Source organism: Bos grunniens, chromosome 2 (genome assembly GCF_055505025.1).
Source record: "Bos grunniens cultivar Pamir isolate PY7600 chromosome 2, Bosgru_T2T1.0, whole genome shotgun sequence".
In the NCBI taxonomy this organism is placed as follows: domain Eukaryota; kingdom Metazoa; phylum Chordata; class Mammalia; order Artiodactyla; family Bovidae; genus Bos; species Bos grunniens.
In genome coordinates this window covers 91383359-91402971 of record NC_141166.1, presented here as the reverse complement: position 1 = coordinate 91402971, position 19613 = coordinate 91383359, and the positions used below count along the sequence as shown (strand labels likewise).

Here is a 19613-nt window from a genome sequence, read left to right as displayed (position 1 = left end):
AAGAATTTCTAAAAAGCAACAATGATGAAAGCACTACCTATTAGAATCTGTATATTAGCAATCACTGAAACTTTTTCTATATCTTTTCAATGTACATTAAAGAACTGAGATAAATGAATTAATATCTGGGAACAGAAATCTAGAAAGAATTAATTAAACCAGATAAAAGTAAAGGGAAAAATAATAAAAGTAGAAAATAATGAGATAGAGAGTAGTAAAACAATAAATCTGATAATAAATAATCTCTTGGCTTATTTTTAGTTAAAAATATAGATAAACCCTTGGCTAACTTAATCAAGAAAAAGTGAGGATGCACAGATATACAAAGTAAGAAATAATTAGGGGAAATAACTATTTATATAGAGGAAAGTTTAAAAAAATCATGAGAATGTTTTGCTGGCCTTCTCACAAATAAGCTTAAACATTAAATGAAGTGGATAATTTTAAAGGAGAAAAGTTTCTAAAATTAACCATATTAAAGATAGAACCTGGGCATATACCTGGACAGAACCTGAGCACATACCCAGACAAAACTATGGTTCAAAATGCTGTGAAAGATTTAAGGAGGGAGGAAAAGGCGATGACAGAGGATGAGATGGTTGGATGGCATCACCGACTCAATGGACATGAATTTGGGTGAACTCCGGGAGTTGGTGATGGACAAGGAGGCCTGGCGTGCTACAATCCATGGGGTCACAAACAGTCAGACACAACTGAGTGACTGAACTGAACTGATGATTCAAAAAGATACATACACCTCTATGTTCATAGCAGCAATATTTACAATAGCCAAGACATGTGTTATGTGTGTAAATCACTTCAGTCTTGTCCAACTCTGTGCAACCCTATGGACTGTAGCCCACCAGGCTCCTGTGTCCATGAGATTCTCTGGCAGGAATACCAGAGTGGGTTGCCATTCCCACCTCCGGGGGATCTGCCCAACCCAGGGATCAAGCCAGCATCTTTTACATTTCCTGCATTGGCAAGCAGGTTCTTTACCAGTAATGCCAGGTGGGAAGCCAGGACATGGGGACAACCTAAATATCTGTCAACAGATGAATGGATTGATAAGATGTGGTACATGTATACAATGACTCAGCCTAAAAAAGAATGAAATAATGCCGTTTGCAGCAACACGGATACAACTAGAGATTATCATACTAAGTAAGTTGGGCTTTCCTGGTGGCTCAGACAATAAAGAATCCACCTGAAGTGCAGGAGACCTGGATTTGATCCCTGGGTTGGGCAGATCCCCTGGAGGAGGGCGTGGCAATCCACTCCAGTATTTTTACCCAGAGACTCCCCATGGACAGAAGAGCCTGGTGGGTTACAATCCATGGTGTCACAAAGAGTCAGATGCGACTGAGCGACTAAGGATGCACAAGTAAGTCAGAAAGAGAAAGATACCATATGATATCATTTATATGTGAAATCTAAAATATGGTACAAATGAACCTATCTACAAAACAGACTCACAGACGTAAGGGACAGACTTGCAGTTGCCAAGGGGGAGCGGAGAAGATGAGGGATGGATTGGGAGTTTGGAGTTAGTAGATGCAAACTACTACATTTAGAATGGAAACAGCAAGGTCCTACTCTATAGCACAGAGAATTGTATCCAATCTCCTGGGATAAACCATGGAAAAGGAAGAAAAAAGGAGATCAATTTTCCTAGAGAAAATTATCAAGGAATGAGCATGCAAAAAGCTACCAAGCCTGGATGATTTTACTGTCATCCAGAAACTTCAAATATTTTTCCAGAGAATTAAAGATGAAAGAGATTGTTAAAGTACTTATGAAGAAAAGACAATATTGATGTAAAATCTGAAGCTGTTTAAAAAGAAATTAGAAAATGCTATTATTTATAAGTATGGAGGCGAAAGTTCCAAACAAAATATTAGTGAATGGATTTAACAACATGTTAAGAAAATAGTAAGCCATGATCAAGTGGGATTTCTTTCATAATTGCAAACTTGATTCAATATTAGAAGATCCATTAATATAATAAATCATATTGCTAGATATAAGGAAAAACCATACAATTACCTCCATAGAGGCTGAAAAAACGTCTTAGGTAGAGTTCAATGCTTGTCTTTTTGGTAGGGGCATGGGTTAGCAGTGAAGAAACTAAACACATATTCTAGGATTAGGCAAATAAAATATGCAGTGGATGATGGGAGCCAGGTTTTCTATTGACAGAGAAGGAAGTTACAGTATAGAAAGGACAGAATGAACTTTGTGAGGCTGTGTAGTAGTTGTAGGTATCAGTGTGAATTCATTGTTTTTAATAGATTCATTAGTGATTCTTAATTGAAGACAGTTTGCCCCCCAAAGGAAATCTGTCCATGTCTACAAACATTTGGTTTTTGAATCTGGGAGGTGGGGTATGGCATCCAGTGAGAGGCTAGGGGCACTGCTAAACATAGATAGCAGGTGCAAAGCACAGGACAGCACCTCCACCTCTCCCAGCAACAACTACATGATCCACTGTATTAATATCGAGAATGCAGAGGATGAAAACCCTGAGATAGATAGATAGAGGTAGATAAGCAAATATATCCTGATGTGCAAGTGTGGCTGAATGTGTAAATCTATTTCTTAGCTCTTTGTGCTGAGACTGCCTTAAAACAATGACCCACTGAGAGCCCAAATGTTACTTTCTAAATACTAACAGGAACCACAGCTCCTCAGTGAAGTGGCTGCTTCCTGGATAGGGCATAATAGGTTTGTCTTGTCTGTGTGTGTATGTATGTATGTATCAGAAAATAAGAAGATTCTCAAAGAATGAAGGTATGTCAAAAACACAGAGGGGCCAGCATGAAATGGTTCACTGAGGCCAAATCTGGGATTATTTGGCCATCAAAATAAATAGTGAGAGTAAAGAATTACAACTCATTGAACAAACTAAGAGCTCATGACTTCTGTATAGAAATATGTACATACATTCATATGTAACACTTACCTAAATGGAAAAGAAAGAAAAGCTCTTGCTTACACTAGAAAGTCAACCAATAAACATGATGGAATTAGCAAAATCATCATTGGAAATGTTCATAATAGTGCTTTATTCAGGCAGAAATCATCAGCTAGTGCTAATGCTAGGATATTTACATAGCCTCAAACTATGTTCCCACAAGATAGTTATTAGTTATAAAGGAAAAAAGTATTAATTTTACAACAAGGACCTGAAAGTCACCACCTTAAACAAGTGAGCAAAAAACAAACAAAAAAACCCCACCAGCACTGGGATAAATTGACATCATGTACCTCTTGATACATTGCACTGAGAAGAAAACAATTTCTATGATATTCCTGGCCCAACATGCATATATTGAGTTGAATCATAAGAAAACATCAGACAAACCCAAAATGAAGGCCATTCTACAATACAGTAAGATTGTACTCTCTAAAAAAATCCATGAATGAAAATGAAACCTTTCTGAGAAACTTTTTTAGATTAAAAGAGACTAAGAGATATTACATCTGAATGTAAGAACTGAGATTTTCTTTTGCTCTAAATTGCATTGTTGGTATAATTGGTAAACTGAATGAAGTTTATAGGGTATCTAATAGTATCAATGTTAATTTCCTGATATTAATGATTGTACTGTGACTCTGTAAGACAACTGTTTTAAGGTATGTACATTGAAATATTTAGGCATGAATACACCACCACCTGCAATTTACCCTTAAGCAGTTTTTAATGTATATATTAAGAGTTAGAGTGATAGAGCAAGTATGGTAAAATATCAACATTTAGAAAATCTGGAGAAGGGTACGTGGAAATTGTAATTCTAGAAAGTATTCTTGCAATCTTTCTGTAAGCCTGAATTTATATAAAAAATGAACAAAGATAGAAGTCTTGTTTTTCTGTCTAAAAGAATCTAAAAAATCCCTCTTTTTTTCTATGCATGAAAATAAATAACAAGTGAAATACTCATGCTTTATAAAATGATAAAATTAATATATTATCAATATCCAATTAATGCAAAGTAGCAATTTTAGAAATAATCTCCTTATAAAAGAATATTCATGTTATATCTTTGCCACTTTTAATGGCATCATTAAGGCCAGACTTTATTTATTGCTTAATATAGTTTCTATCCTCTTGACTCAACACATTTATTGTTTCATTTTATTCCACACTTTTCGGTGATAAGTATTGACATTGAGTCAAAATCTATGGGTTTTTCTTTGAAAACTCTGGACTATATTTTGAAAAATATATAAATTTTAGGACCAAGGAGGCAAATGGATTGCTTAGTTGTTAAATAATCTTAATGAGATGTCAACAGCAGAAAAATATTCTCAATCCTCAGCAAGGTCTTCAGGTAATGAAACATTGATTTTTTTTTAAACCTCTAAAGTCATTTTGCTTACTGTACAGGAATTAAATGAAAAATAGTTATTTGTTTCCAAGGGCAAAATCTATTTTCAGATAATTTAATAATTAAGATTATTTATAATTTTTCTGCCTTTATTAGCTACTTGTTTTGTTTGCACTGTTGCTTTTGTTTTTGCACTGTTGATTTTTTGAGTAAACATCTCAGGTTCATTTTTGAAGCAAGTCTCAGACCAAGACTGACCTGAATTAAATTGTTAGAGGGATTATACTTGTGAGGAAGCATCTGTATTTTAGCTTAAAATTGCTTCATGAACCAATAGACATGATGTAAGAATTTACTGTCCTAACTTATTTTTATTCTTTCATTTATTTAAATATTAGCGCAATTGAAATTACTTAGCCATTTGGGTCAAAGGTTTACAGTATTCATAAGAATTATTCAGAATCCAAAGTCTCTGTTCATCCAATTTGAATTCTTTAGTTCTACATTAAAACAGAGCAAAAATTTAAAAAATCTGTTATTAAGTTGAAAGAATAGTAGTTGTCCATTGGCTTCAAAATCATGTTAAATAAGAATTAACAGTCTATTTTGGGGAAATAGCAATGTGCTTCTGAGAGGTGCAGATGAGCCAAACCGGGGTGTTTTCAGAATGTCATGGAAGCTCTACTCTCCAGATATAGAAACAATTTCTAGAGTATTCAAACTTTGGAAACTACTACTTCAGAAAAGATGAGAAGCCATGTTTTTCTCAGAAAATACCATAAATGTAGACTATTTTCACCTATTCTGGTTTCCAAATGGAAGCATTTTTGTCTGCGTTTGAGGATGATTAAGCATGTTTTAAGATAGAGTGAATTTTGGCCTTGTTTTGGACTCCAGGAGAAGTCACAAATGTAGTCTTTTCAGCTAGTTTTGATCCTGGTTTTGACAGTGAAAACCCAATGGATCAGTTAACTATTGAATAGGAAGCTACTTCAAGATTTAGTGGCTTTCCACAAGAATCATCTATTAGTAAATGCTTCTCATGGCTATGGAAAAGATACAAAAGAGCAATCAGATCTACTCAGATCTTGTTGAGCGGTATAAGTCCCATGATCCAGTCCAAGGTCAAGGGACAGATCTGCAGAATCATAAGACTGAAAGTATGGATACTGGGATGGATGAAGAATTGAGTCCAATAATGCAACCTATACAAACATGAGGAAATATCTGATAGATTGTTTTAGAAACAGTTCCTATTCTGCATATTACTTCCTGTCAATGTTTTTTTTTTGTTTTTTTTTTTTTGATGATGAAAATAGTGTTGGCTCACCGAGTTACAAATATATCACCTTAGGAGGAGGACTAGCGTTTACAGAAATCATGAATGTCTTTTTCAGAACAATGGGTATCAGATCATTAATAACTGATACTAATTTGATGGCTAGATTTTAGGAGAGATTCAGTTTTTAATGTTCTTCAGAAGAAAGAATCTTATAACCCCTTTGCAGCAAAGAATATCAAGAAGTGATGAATTGGCAGGAAAACAGTCACTTCTAAACTATAGAAGTGGTAGGAAGCATGAGCTTCTAAGGAAGAATTTGCACAGCTGGATTCTGGTGATAAGACTGGTCCTCCCTCTGTTACAGTGGGACACAGGAACTGTCACCCCAAGGAAAACAGAAAGACAACCGCAAAGTGTCATCACCCAGAGGGCAGTCATTCTGATGGCTTGGATGTGGAGAAAGACCATTTTCAGGTTTAAGCATATTGCAAATGATTTTAGAGTTGTACACGTTTTGTTTTCCATTTGATAAAACATTGTAAGTGCCCGAGATGGTTTTTTGCATTTCTAGCAAATACGTCTAAATTCTTTTTATTGTGGAGATAGAAATCTTGTTTTTATGCTTCACTTGTCTGAATATGAACTGAATGCTTATAAGCTTATTATAGACACCCGAAGAGAGAGGGTTTACAGTGACAACACGTAAAGAATCTTAACAAAGGTGCTAATACAATGCAATGACAAACAGCACCCATTTCCAGCAGTGGTGCCGTAGTGATGGTGTGAGTTCACAGCATCTGACTGGTAACTGCCAACATGTTATCTGTCAAATCTTAGTCGCAGTTACAATTATTCAGAAGACATTGATTTTTCTCATGCTGACAGAAGCATTTATCACTTTAAGATATATCTTATCTAAGCACATATTATACTCTGATTGTATTGGAAATCAAGATCCCTAGAACCTGAGATCTAGTCTACCCTTCCAGTATTTACCTATATGACCTGTGACAAGTCCAGCTTTCAGCTCCTCATCTATTTAAGGAGGGGGTAGGAAAAGAGAAATTCTTAGATTACTTCCAGCTTCAATATTCACTAATACTACTGCGCTGGTTCAGTGTTCATGGGGCATTCCCACTTGTCCCACCCAGGATGTGTTTCATAGATCCTAGTGCTGCTTCAAATAATAGGTAAACCATGATAAAACCATGAGCCGTAGATGGGTTATACTGTCATGAAAAAGCCCATGAAACCAATACTTCAAATATTTGAAAAATATGATATATATATTTCTGTTTATGAGAAAAATACAAGGGAATTTTCTTATGGTCTTTGAACTAGTGTTTAATAAATGCAAAACACCCTCTTCAGTGACTGATCAGAAAGGGAAAGGAAGAAGAATTTGAAGATCAGCTGAATCATTTTCCTTCTTATTTTGGTGGATGAGAAAGGTAGCAGCTGTGTATTAGGACTTTGCTAAATTAGAGAAGAGTATCATTTTAACTGGTGTTTAGGGCTGGCACATATGAGTATGCACATTGTAGGCCAGACAGTCCAGAGGATGTGGTTAGCTCAGTTTCTGACATGAATGTCCTCACAGAGTTGAGTAGCCCAGAGCCTGTTTGACTGTGGAGTCCCTGCAGCACAATAGCTTCACATGGCATTTCTGTGTACATGACCTCACAAGAATCTACTGGAGTAGGATGAAAGCAGAGCCAGCTTCATGGGCATGTAACATGCAGTTGCAGAGGGTCTTGGGCTTACAAGGGCCCATATTGGTTTAATGCTCTGCTGTCACCATCTTTTTTTTTTTAATTAATTAATTTAATTGGAGGCTAATTACTTTACAATATTGTATTAGTTTTTGCCATACATCTACATGAATCAGCCATAGGTTTACATGTGTTCCCCATCCAGAACCCCCCTCCCTCCTCCCTACCCATCCCATCCCCCAGAGTTATCCCAGTGCACCAGCCCTGAGCACCCTGTCTCATGCATCGAACCTGGACTGGTGATCCACTTCACATATGATAATATATACGTTTCAATGTTACCCTCTCAAATTATCCCACCCTCGCCTTCTCCCAGAGTCCAAAAGACTGTTCTTTACATCTGTGCCTCTTTTGCTGTCTCTCATATAGGGTCATCAGCACCATCTTTCTAAATTCCATATATATGTGTTAGTATACTGTATTGGTGTTTTTCTTTCTGACTTACTTCACTCTGTATAATAGGCTCCAGTTTCATCAACCTCATTAGAACTGATTCAAATGTATTCTTTTTAATGGCTGAGTAATATTCCATTGTGTATATGTACCACAGCTTTCTTATCCATTCATCTGCCGATAGGCATCTAGATTGCTTCCATGTCCTGGCTATTGTAAACAGTGCTGTGATGAATATTGGGGTACACGTGTCTCTTTCAATTCTGGTTTCCTCAGTGTGTATGCCCAGCAGTGGGATTGCTGGGTCATATGGCAGTTCTATTTCCAGTTTTTTAAGGAATCTCCACACTGTTCTCCATAGTGGCTATACTAGTTTGCATTCCCACCAGCAGTGTAAGAGAGTTACTTTTTCTCCACACACTCGCCAGCACTTATTGTTACCATCTTGAAATTCTTAATTTTTAAGCAGGGAGCCCATCTTTTCATTTTTAACTTGGTACCAAACATTATGCAGCTAGTTCTGGATGGATGTGGGAGCAATTTTTTTAAAAAAGGACTATAATAGCAGGAATATAAAGAGGAAGGAAAGTTGCTTTTCAACTTCTGATATCCAAAAGAGATTTTTAAAGCATTATTTATTTATGTATTTTTGGCTGTGCTGGGTCTTCACTGTTGTGCGGGCTTTTCTCTAGTTGTGGTGCAGGCTTTTCACTGCAGGGGCTTCTCTTGTTGCAGTGGCTTCTCTTGTTGCAGTGGCTTGTGGACTTAGGGCATGTGGGCTTCAGTAGTTGCAGCCCATGGGCTCTGGCAGCTCAGAAGTTGTGGCATGCAAGCTTAGTGCTCCACAGCATGTGGGATCTTCCTGAACCAGGGATCGAACCCATGTCTCCTGCATTGACAGGTAGACTCTCCACTACTGAGCCACCAGGGAAGCCCCAAAGGAGCATTTTTACAGCAAGACTTGAAAGCCAGGATTTAAGACAGCAAACTAATTTTCTACTTTCTTTAGTAAATCAAAGGCCAAATTTGCAGGATTCAGATTATACAATTTCACCATAAACATAGAAGAAATGATCTCTTCACATATGAGCAAATGTCTATTGTCAACATTTTCAATTATTTTATTTTATTTTGCAGTGTAATCAGTAACTTATCTGGGCTAGATAATACCTTGTGTTTACCTTTGGCATAAATTTACATAGACTGATGTTCTGCCACCTGGCTTAGTTAAATTGATCCACAGATGTCAAACCAAATAGAAAATTTTCCTATGTGATTGTTATTCATATTCAAAAGATATGAGTAGCTATGTGTGTTTTGCATGAGTGTAAAATCCATTTCCCTGGTGGACTTGGACATTTTCCTTGATTATTACTATTTTTTTGATTCAAATAACCTAAAAGTGAGGACACTTAAGTTGATCATATTGAGTTGTATATTGTATACTAACATGGCCAGCTCAAATAGTCATAATCCAAAATGGATTTTAAAGCTGAAATTATTCACTTTATTTATATTTACCATTAAAACTCACAAGAAATGTGAATACTAAGAAATCTAATAGTCAATAGTTGTCACATTCCTAAAAAGGAGTTAGCTGTGATTATAATATTTGAATCTTTCCAGTTAGAAACTGAGTAGTACGTCTCTCATATTTTGAGGGAGAGAGGGGAGAGAGGGAAGCAGGGAGGGAGAAAGAATGGTGATAATTAGGTTAAGCAAGTTATTGACCCTAAACCTGTTGGTGACATGCCAGCCCTTGTGAGCGAGATGATTTCTTAGCCTCTGCATTGTTGACATACTGTCATGAGGATTGGGCAATTCTTTGCTGGGGGGAGTGCCCTCTGCATTGCAAGATGTTTGGCAGCATCCCTGTCTCTACCCTCTGGATGTTAGTAGCATACCTCCTCTTCAGGTGTGATAACCAAAAACGTCTCCAGATAGTGCCAAATCACCATCAGCTGAGAACCACTGGGCTAGACTGACCTGAGGAGGTCCTGAGGGGGCTGGTCTGCTTAACACACAAAAGGAGGACAAGTGGTCCTCCTGGCTCCTCTTTCCTAGACTGATACCTTGATTCTGTACTTGAATGTTGAAGAGGTAACCCAGAGAAAAGTGAATGTCTTCCCGTATGTTAGAACAGTTAAACTAGACTGCTTATCCCAGGGCCTTGCCCAGATATGCGCTTTTGTGTGTGGTTTTTGTTGGGGGGGCATAAGAAATTATTCCAAGCTGGGGGTAGCCCCAGTCTACCCATTCCTTCTTTATTTACATGAGAACAAGTAATACAGTAAATGACCATGGTCTCAAAGAGCACTGATCCACAAACACACTGAGTTAACACCACAGCAACTTGTTTTCAGCTTCATTAGTGATTTTTTTAAAGGTCTATCCCCTAGTATAATGGCTCTACCTACATCGCTATCCTTTCTTTGCAGAATGCCTGGTTCAGAATGTTTGGAAGGATTTGAGAACTCCTTAGACCTCAGGGTACCTGAGAACTTGGAGATATAGTCCCCACAAAGTGATAATTTTTTCCTAAGATTTAGAACAACCACAGCCAACACTTAATTGTGCCTAGTCACTTAGAAAATTTGAATTACTTTCCCCGCTTTCATCCATTTCAGGTCTTCAATAATTAGTTTGCCTGAAAATGAGTAGCAGATCATCCATTTTTGGGCCTGTTGAGACGTAAGAGCCCTGAATTTGATCCCTGGGTCAGGAAGATTCCCTGGAGAAGGGCATGGCAACCCACTCCAGTATTGTTGCCTGGAGAATCCCATGGACAGACGGAGTCTGGCAGGCTACAGTCCATCAGGTTGCAAAAAGTCAGACATGACTGAAGTGACTTAGCATACATTATTTACTGTTGGTTCTATGCTTCTCTGACATTTGGAAAATATACTGACCAGCTCATTTAAAAAATCTTCCTGACCCATGGAAAGAAGAAAGAAGGTATAGATCCTTTTAAGCTGTAGCATAAGAAAGTGTTCCATAAAGATAACATTGTTCTGTGATTTAATCTGTGAGTGGGAAATGGTTGTATACCACTTCTGTTATGGGGGAAGAATATGTATCTAAAATTACCTATTTTGCTGTGAGGTATTTGTATAATTGCTTCCATCCTACAAAGAAAAATACTTTCTAAATAGATAGTGCAGAGGAATGCACTGTAATTACTCAAATATTCCACGATCAGACTAAGGCATGCTATGTAATATGATTTGCTCCTAAGATTTTGTTGCTTCTAATTTTATTTATTTTCTTTGTAAGATAGATTATTTAAAAATAAAGTTTTACTGAATATCTACAGGCTAGGTTAACATATTCATTTCAAAACACAGAATAAGCTTCCTTGTGTGTTAAAAAGTACCTCTTTATTTTACATGTAAGGAAATGCAAACAGGGAAGTGGAGAGATTTACCTAAACTTGCAAGGTGAGCTTGGGAGCTTTCTGCGCCCGGTGGCCGGCTGACAGTCCATATGAATGCCTCTTCTGTTTTTAGTGTCATCACTTTGGCTGCTTTCTGGGAGCAGCATGTGGGGAGGCTGTGTCCCTTTCCTCTTCCCCTCTGACTGATAACACATTGAGGTATCCCTTAAATTTTATATTCTGTGTTTGATCCCTGCCCACAGTTAGGCTCACAGAACTGGAATGTCAGGAAGCTGAGAGACTGAAAGTTATTCAATGTGATGAAAGGATAACAACATTTTCATTTTGATAAGAAATGAAAACTATTACCCATCAGTGCTTTGACTTAGTATCTTTAGGGTACATTCAAAAAAAGAAAGAAGGAAACATTGCAAATTAGGAGTCTACAGTTTCTTTCCCTATTCTGGCATTTGTTACCTATGTGGTCTTAGTAAATCATTTATTCTGGACTTAATCTCCATTCTTCAGTCTTGTTTCCTCTGGAAAGAATCCTAAAACATCATGATCACCGTCAGCATGCCCATGACTAATAATCACTAGTGTTGGTGGGAGTATGGGAAAAAAGAGATTCTCACTCACTCTTGGTTGCACTATAAAAAAACCTTCTTAGAAAATCATCTGGCAAGGCTAATTAAAATGTAAAACATATACATCTCCCTGACCAGCAGCTCCATTTTCAACTACTCATTTACTAGATATAGAAAATATTTAAGTGTTTAAAGACATATCTGTAAGAAATTTATCACATGATTTTTGGAAACCAAGAACTGGAGGCAATCTGAAGAATCATCAATAACGGGATAATGGAACGAATTGGGTAATTCATATTCTGATGTGCTACACACATTTTAAAAAGGACAGAGATCTATATGAATTGACTTGGAAAGATCTCCATGATGCATTTATAAAGTAAAAAAAAAAAATTACAAAATGCAATATACTGTTACCTCATTTGATAATAAATCCTCATATGCATATATATATTATGCTTGTGATAAGCAAAGGAAAATATAGATAAATACATCCAAATTGGCAGTAGATAAATCAAAGAAAGAGAATACTGCTTTTCTCAAGATGTGTCTCTGTCCTGTTTGCATATGTACAAGAAGCATATTACTTTTAGTAAACAATATTTTTCCAACATTTTATCATGAAAAAATCTAAACATACAGCAAAGCTGAAATAATTTTGCAGTATGCAGCCATACATATATATTACTTGGATTCTATTCCATTCGCATTTTACTATACTTGCTTTATTATGCATCCATCCATTTATCCCTTTTTCTATCCATTCCTCATTCTACTATATTTTTACTTGATGCATTTCAAACTAAATTTCATACCTCAGTCCACTTTCTCCTACATACTCCACCTTTCAGAATAAATGACATTTTGATTGAAATTTAAATATAGTACATTTTTTTATTTTTATTTTTTTTAAGCTCATCTGGATCTCCCAGAGGCATCGGTGCTTTTATTTTTTTTTTGTTTGTTTTGGCACATCTTTATTTTTTTTTTTTTACATTTTTTTTTTCCTTGTTAATTTTCTGTTTAGTTGATCTATCCATAAGTGTGAGTGGGGTATTAAAGTCTCCCACTATTATTGTGTTATTGTTAATTTCTCCTTTCATACTTGTTAGGATTTGTCTTACATACTGCGGTGCTCCCATGTTGGGTGGATATATATTTATAATTGTTATATCTTCTTCTTGGATTGATCCTTTGATCATTATGTAGTGACCTTCTTTGTCTCTTTTCACAGCCTTTGTTTTAAAGTCTAATTTATCTGATACGAGTATTGTGACTCCTGCTTACTTTTGGTCCCAATTTGCATGGAAAATCTTTTTCCAGCCCTTCACTTTCAGTTATATATAGTTAAATATAGTACATTTTAAAGAAAGAGCTTTGATTGTAGCTTCACTCACTAAGCATCTTGGATTTCTTCTCCCTGCCCTCAACATAACAAATCTTCCAACATCTATAAAATTTAGGGTTGGTCCTGAGTTTTGAGGGCAGGATCTTAGAAATATTAGTGAAATTAATGTTCTTTCCTGCGTTCTTTGGGGATCTATAGACCAACATATCTCTTAGTAAATGCTTTTTGGAATTCAATGTAAATTGTCTGTACATCATGAAAATGTGAGCCGGAGATCCCCAGGGAGGTTTCAGGCTTTTGGAAACATAGAAGGTATACTGCTCAGAGTTCAGTTGTCAAGAATAGAATCCACTCTACCTAAGCATGCAGGGAGTTGTTACATGGTATTATATGATTTAGAGAATCACAGTTGGGGTGGGTACGGGGCACTGAAGAAAAGCTGCGTGATTTCAGGAAGCATTTAAAATCCACACAGTGGAACTGGGCCAGGGGAGGTGCTGCCTCTACTGTAATCAGAAACATTATTTCAGAATGAGAATTATGCCATCATGACTGCCTATTCCAGAAAGACACTTCAGCCTTTTCTAGTAGTCTGCCAAAGGAGGAAGCTACCTATAGAATCAGGAAATCATTGCTGTAGTTGTCCATTCCAGAACCAGGCTGCCTTTACCATAATCTGCACAATCAACACAGAAGTTCCTCACTTTGCTTGCTTCCTGAAATGAATCAGCAACCAAACTCTAAGATAATACCTGGAAGCTCACCATAAGGAAATCTAGGAAATGTTTTACGAACACTATTAGTTGACTGAAATAATCAATTTCCTTCTTTTTGAGTACATGGGTACATTCTGTTTTCCAAACTCCCCTGAAGTTATATGTGGCTCTATGTCAAAGTTCTTTCCTAGAAGATGCAGTAGAGGTAATATATACCTTAAGACAGTGGTCATGCCTCACCCCAAATTTTCCTCCTTCTTGTTGGCTGGAATCTGACCAAGATTCAACCATGTGGATGATGGTAGCGCCAGAGGATGTAGCGCTGCGTCACTGCCTTGAATTTCTGATGACTTTGTGGAGCAAAGTCCACTTAACCATTTTGGATGATTACAGGAGTGAGGAGGAAAAAAGAAACTTGAATCTTCTTTTCGTCACTGGATTATTGTTTGGTCTTTTGGTTATAACAGTCTCACCCTACCTCTGTATCTGCTGCTGCTGCTGCTGCTAAGTCTCTTCAGTCGTGTCCGACTGTGTGTGACCCCATAGACGGCAGCCCACCAGGTTCCCCTGTCCCTGGGATTCTCCAGGCAAGAACACTGGAGTGGGTTGCCATTTCCTTCTCCAATGCATGAAAGTGAAAAGTGAAAGTGAAGTCGCTCAATCGTGTCCGACTCTTCGAGACCCCATGGACTGCAGCCTGCCAGGCTCCTCTGCCCATGGGATTTTCCAGGCAAGTGTGCTGGAGAGGGGTGCAAACCAATCCCCAGTGCCCTCCTGAACAGGGTTCCTCTCCCTTCAAAACACACTATTGCTCTCCTCTTCTCTCCCTCGTCTCTCTCATCACTCAGAACCAAACACACCACACATACACATACACAAAAACAGAATCTATCTTGTTTGTTAGGACCTCTTATGTCATAAATGTTTAATAAATATTTGGTTAATTAATAAATAAATGAAAACATCTTCACTTTTGAGGACTACTGTGGGGACAGCTTATAATTTTGTCTTTGACATATTTCAATGAAAGGTGTGCTTTTAAACCTCGGAAAGGATTTCAACATATTGTAACGGGTTGAGGGCATTCTATCAGCAGAGAAGTATGCTTGAAGCATAGCAGTGTAACAGGGCTAAACATAGTTTGTGAGCTGGCTGTTGTGCACGGTGGGAAGGCTGAAAAGGGAGGTTTGGGTTGAGATTGGATTCAGATTGGGCAAGCTCTTGAAAGCTCTCCTGTGGCATTAGCAATTCTATTAGTCAAGAAAACATCAAAGGTTTGTTTTGTTTCCGTTTTTGATTTTTGCTCTCTCCTTCTACTAACATGCTTGGATCTACATTTTACAGAATGAAGTGCTGGCAGTGTGGAGGAGAAGACCGGAGAGAGGACAAGAGAGCCTGAGAGGGGAAAGGCCAGGTAAGGGACTGTTTGAATTTCCCAGGAAAGAAAAATGGATGTCTAACCTTGACAGAAGTCAAGATACACTTGAGGGATATTTTGGAGATAACATTAAAAGAACTGAGTGACTTATTGGATGATAAGTAAAGAGGATCTCTAGTTTCTAGATTCAGTTGATAGTGCTATTGACTTAAGACAGGAAATGTAAGCAGAAAAGTACATTGTGTTTGGGGTGGTGAAGTAATAAAATTTGTTTTTCTAACTATTGGAAATATTAAGGAGCTAGGTGGTAATACGGGTCTGGAATTCAAGAGACAGATTAAAGCACTGGTGACTTGAACTTGGAAGTCATGAGCAAACTCTGTGACATACTCTATTAGTATGTTCCAGGAGGTCATCTGTAAACATTTGCATCAGAGATCCTTGCTTCAGGATGCTTGTAAAAATGAAGATTCTTGAGCCTTATATATTGCAAATATATTCAATCAAATTCCCTGGAGGATGCGACCTGGAATCTGGTTTTCTAATTCATGATTATTCTAATGCATTAAAAATTTTGAGAACAAATAAAGGTGATAACTAAAGCATAATAGATAAGATTACCCAGGATAATTTACTGAGTAAAGAAGACAAATGGACAAAGTTATGGACAAGAATGGTACTGGAGTACAGAAACTGCAGAGTTTAAAAACTGTTTAAAGAGGACAAAAAATAAGAGATTCTTGAGAGTAAGTAGCAGTGAGAAGAGAAAAGTTTTATGGAGGTGAGGTGGTGATGGCTCCTGAGAGCTACATCAGGCTCTGTAAAGAAGCTGCCTAGAATGAGACAGAAAAAGAAGATACTGGCTTCATCAATTTGTTGGGCATCAGTGACCTGTGGGGCAGCAGTTTCAATAATCTGATGGGAGGGAATAACGTGACATCACTAAAGCATTGAAGGAACAAAGGATTCACAGACAGACTATTTTGAGACTATTTGCCTCTTCTAAGGAAACAGTACATATTGTTTAAAACTCAGTGTAATTTCTATTTCAAATTTTCATTTTTCTAAGGAAGAGAAAATATGATATTAGTTGGGGATTTCCCCCGTGCCTCTTTCTCCTAGAATGTGCGGCTTTCCACTCTGTGCTCAGGTGGGCCCAGGTAGATCATTGCTGAGATGTCTCTTGGCCCATCTTCAAGGCACCTTCCAACCTGACAGCTTTCTCTTTCCTCATGGGTCATATTCAAGTTGGGGGAGCCTGTGAGGAAGATGTGACCTGGTTTGTAGAGTTGTCCTGTAGAGACATTTTATCTTGGAGTAAGCCCTCTTTCTGGAATATTCTCGAGTATCATATGCACATCCTGCAGTTCTGTTGTATACCAGGGCTATCATGTGACACCTGTCAGACACCAGTCCTGGGGTGCCTGCTTCTTCCCTTGAAACCCTCTTCCTCCTCCCTAGATGACATTCCAAACATGTTACACATACAGTACACACACTATTTGCTTAATCCTCTTAAGTAATGTCAAAAGATCTTTACTATTGCTGGTAACTTACATTTAGCAAGAGTCACAGCTTGAGCCTAAACTCTATTTGAGGCTTATGAGTGTGAGTGCAACTATGAGGAGGTGAGAGAGACCTGCGTGCCTGGGGAAGAGCCAGGGTAAGGAGAGGAGCTCTTTGAAAGAGAAGGAAGTCCAAACATGATTTGTGGGGAGTATACAGGAATGATTCCAAGTGTGACTTGGTGTCTATTGGATGGTACCTGGCTTAACTCTCATTGTAGTTCTGCCAAGTCCTAGGGTGAAGGGGTGTAACAATAGAGTTAATGTAAATTAAAAGAGTCATTTCTGTAAACTCCCTGTAAGACATTGACATGCATATTGTCAACTGCATTCGGAATTGCTGGTCCCCGTAGGAAAAACGGTGGTACAGGCAGTAACAGATTGGCTATAATGATGGCAATGATGTTAAAGACAGGCACCTTTTTGTTACTGTCTTCTGTCTTTGATAATCTGCAACCTTTCTACAGATATGGATACTCTTAATCCTTGGACAATGGCAACCTTACAGCCTTTGGAAGGCAACAGTGGGGAGCGCTGGCATAGATGCCACTTTCTGCATCCTCAGAGGGCTTAGGTACCCCTCCTGTAGGCTACAGGAAGAAGGGATAAACAAGGTTGTATGCCCCATGACAGGCAGGAGGACTAGGTCTTGGAGCAGTGAGCAACCAGGAGGAGAATTTTGGAGGGATTTGATAGGGATGAAGCTCCCATGAAACAGGTCAGAAAGTAGTAATAGGGCTACCCTTCTGTATCAGTTATTAATTGGGCTTCCCTGGTGGCTCAAGACAGTAGAGAATCTGCCTGCAATGCTGGAGATCAGGGTTTGATTCCTGGGTCGGGAAGATCCCTTGGAGAAGGAACTGGCCACCCACTTCAGTATTCTTGCCTGGAGAGTACTATGGACAGAGTAGCCTGGCAGGCTACAGTCCATGGGTAACAAAGAGTTGGACACGTCTGAGCAGTTGAGCATGCATGCGCATGGGGAATAAACAGATTAGTTTATTCATTAGTCTATTTTTAAAAACTTATCTTAAATGCAATGAACAAAATAGATGAAATTGATGAAAAAAACAAGTTTAGAGACTTAAAAAACCTGGGGCAAAATTCTACACACAGCTGATGAGTCGTGGGATCATTTGTCCATTCATGCTGCTATCTTCCTGTTTGGGACAGAGAGAAAGATGCCAGGACAGAAAAAGGATTGTAATTATATACCAGTAATCGATGACAGGGTCTTGAAAAAACTGGGAGAGGATAAGATTAAGAGGGTAGTTTGAGGAATTAATTAAAGATATTTAGAAAATGGAATGTGAGAAACTCAAGCAGAAGTGTTTCAGGCAGAAGATGATGAACATATGGAATTAGATAAGAAAGCTAGCTGAAGTTTCAGCATACAAAGTAATTAAAGAAAGACATCTGGAACAGGTGAGAAATAAGAAAGCTGAGGAAGTAAAAGGTAGGTTTGAGATAAACTAGATATGCTGGTAAGGCCAGATGGTTTTTTTTTTCTCCTTTGCTTAACATATATTATGTCTTTCTTAACCACAATCCCCAAAATATTGCACATTTCAACATGTTGTATGTGTTTCTGAATATATCTAGGAACTACGTAAATTTATCTTCCAAAGCAAATGATTTAAAGATCCACATGATGTGTTTTCTATGGCTAACTAAGCCTATGTCTAGCTTCCCACAGAAGTCTAGAATGTATATCTCTGGTTACATATCTTGGGCTACAAAAATAACAACAGAAATGGCTACTTTTTTTTTTGATTTTTTTAAAATTTTATTTTATTTTTAAACTTTACATAATTGTATTAGTTTTGCCAAATATCAAAATGAATCCACCACAGGTATACATGTGTTCCCCATCCTGAACCCTCCTCCCTCCTCCCTCCCCATACCATCCCTCTGGGTCATCCCAGTACACTAGCCCCAAGCAACCAGTATCGTGTATCGAACCTGGACTGGCAACTCGTTTCATACATGATATTATACATGTTTCAATGCCATTCTCCCAAATCTTCCCACCCTCTCCCTCTGCAACAGAGTCCATAAGACTGTTCTATACATCAGTGTCTCTTTTGCTGTCTTGTACACAGGGTTATTGTTAGCATCTTTCTAAATTCCATATATATGCATTAGTATACTGTATTGGTGTTGTTCTTTCTGGCTTACTTCTCTTTGTATAATAGGCTCCAGTTTCATCCACCTCATTAGAACTGATTCAAATGTATTCTTTTTAATGGCTGAGTAATACTCCATTGTGTATATGTACCACTGCTTTCTTATCCATTCATCTGCTGATGGACGTCTAGGTTGCTTCCATGTCCTGGCTATTATAAACAGTGCTGCAATGAACATTGGGGTACACGTGTCTCTTTCCCTTCTGGTTTCCTCAGTGTGTATGCCCAGCAGTGGGATTGTTGGATCATAAGGCAGTTCTATTTCCAGTTTTTTAAGGAATCTCCACACTGTTCTCCATAGTGGCTGTACTAGTTTGCATTCCCACCAACAGTGTAAGAGGGTTCCCTTTTCTCCACACCCTCTCCAGCAGTTATTGCTTGTAGACTTTTGGATCGCAGCCATTCTGACTGGTGTGAAATGGTACCTCATAGTGGTTTTGATTTGCATTTCTCTGATAATGAGTGATGTTGAGCATTTTTTCATGTGTTTGTTAGCCATCTGTATGTCTTCTTTGGAGAAATGTCTATTTAGTTCTTTGGCCCAGAAATGGCTATTTAACATGGTTTTCCAGAGCAATAGAAAACAACATCCAGTAAAGGACTTCTACAAATGTCTTTCATCAGGATCTTCTCATGCTAAGAGATGAAACAAAGCAATTATGATGATGAAGATAGAGATGCA

At 37.9% G+C, this 19613-nt stretch overlaps 1 long non-coding RNA gene across 1 annotated transcript in view; it reads left to right on the top strand.

The window, feature by feature from the left end:
* The first annotated feature begins 1195 nt into the window (after nt 1–1195).
* The window catches only part of LOC147378332 (uncharacterized), a 33493-nt gene continuing 15075 nt past the window's right edge, over nt 1196–19613 (top strand). The window contains exons 1-2 of the long non-coding RNA XR_015146106.1: nt 1196–1384; nt 15147–15216. This is a non-coding gene — a long non-coding RNA (uncharacterized LOC147378332). The remainder of the gene's footprint in view (nt 1385–15146; nt 15217–19613) is intronic.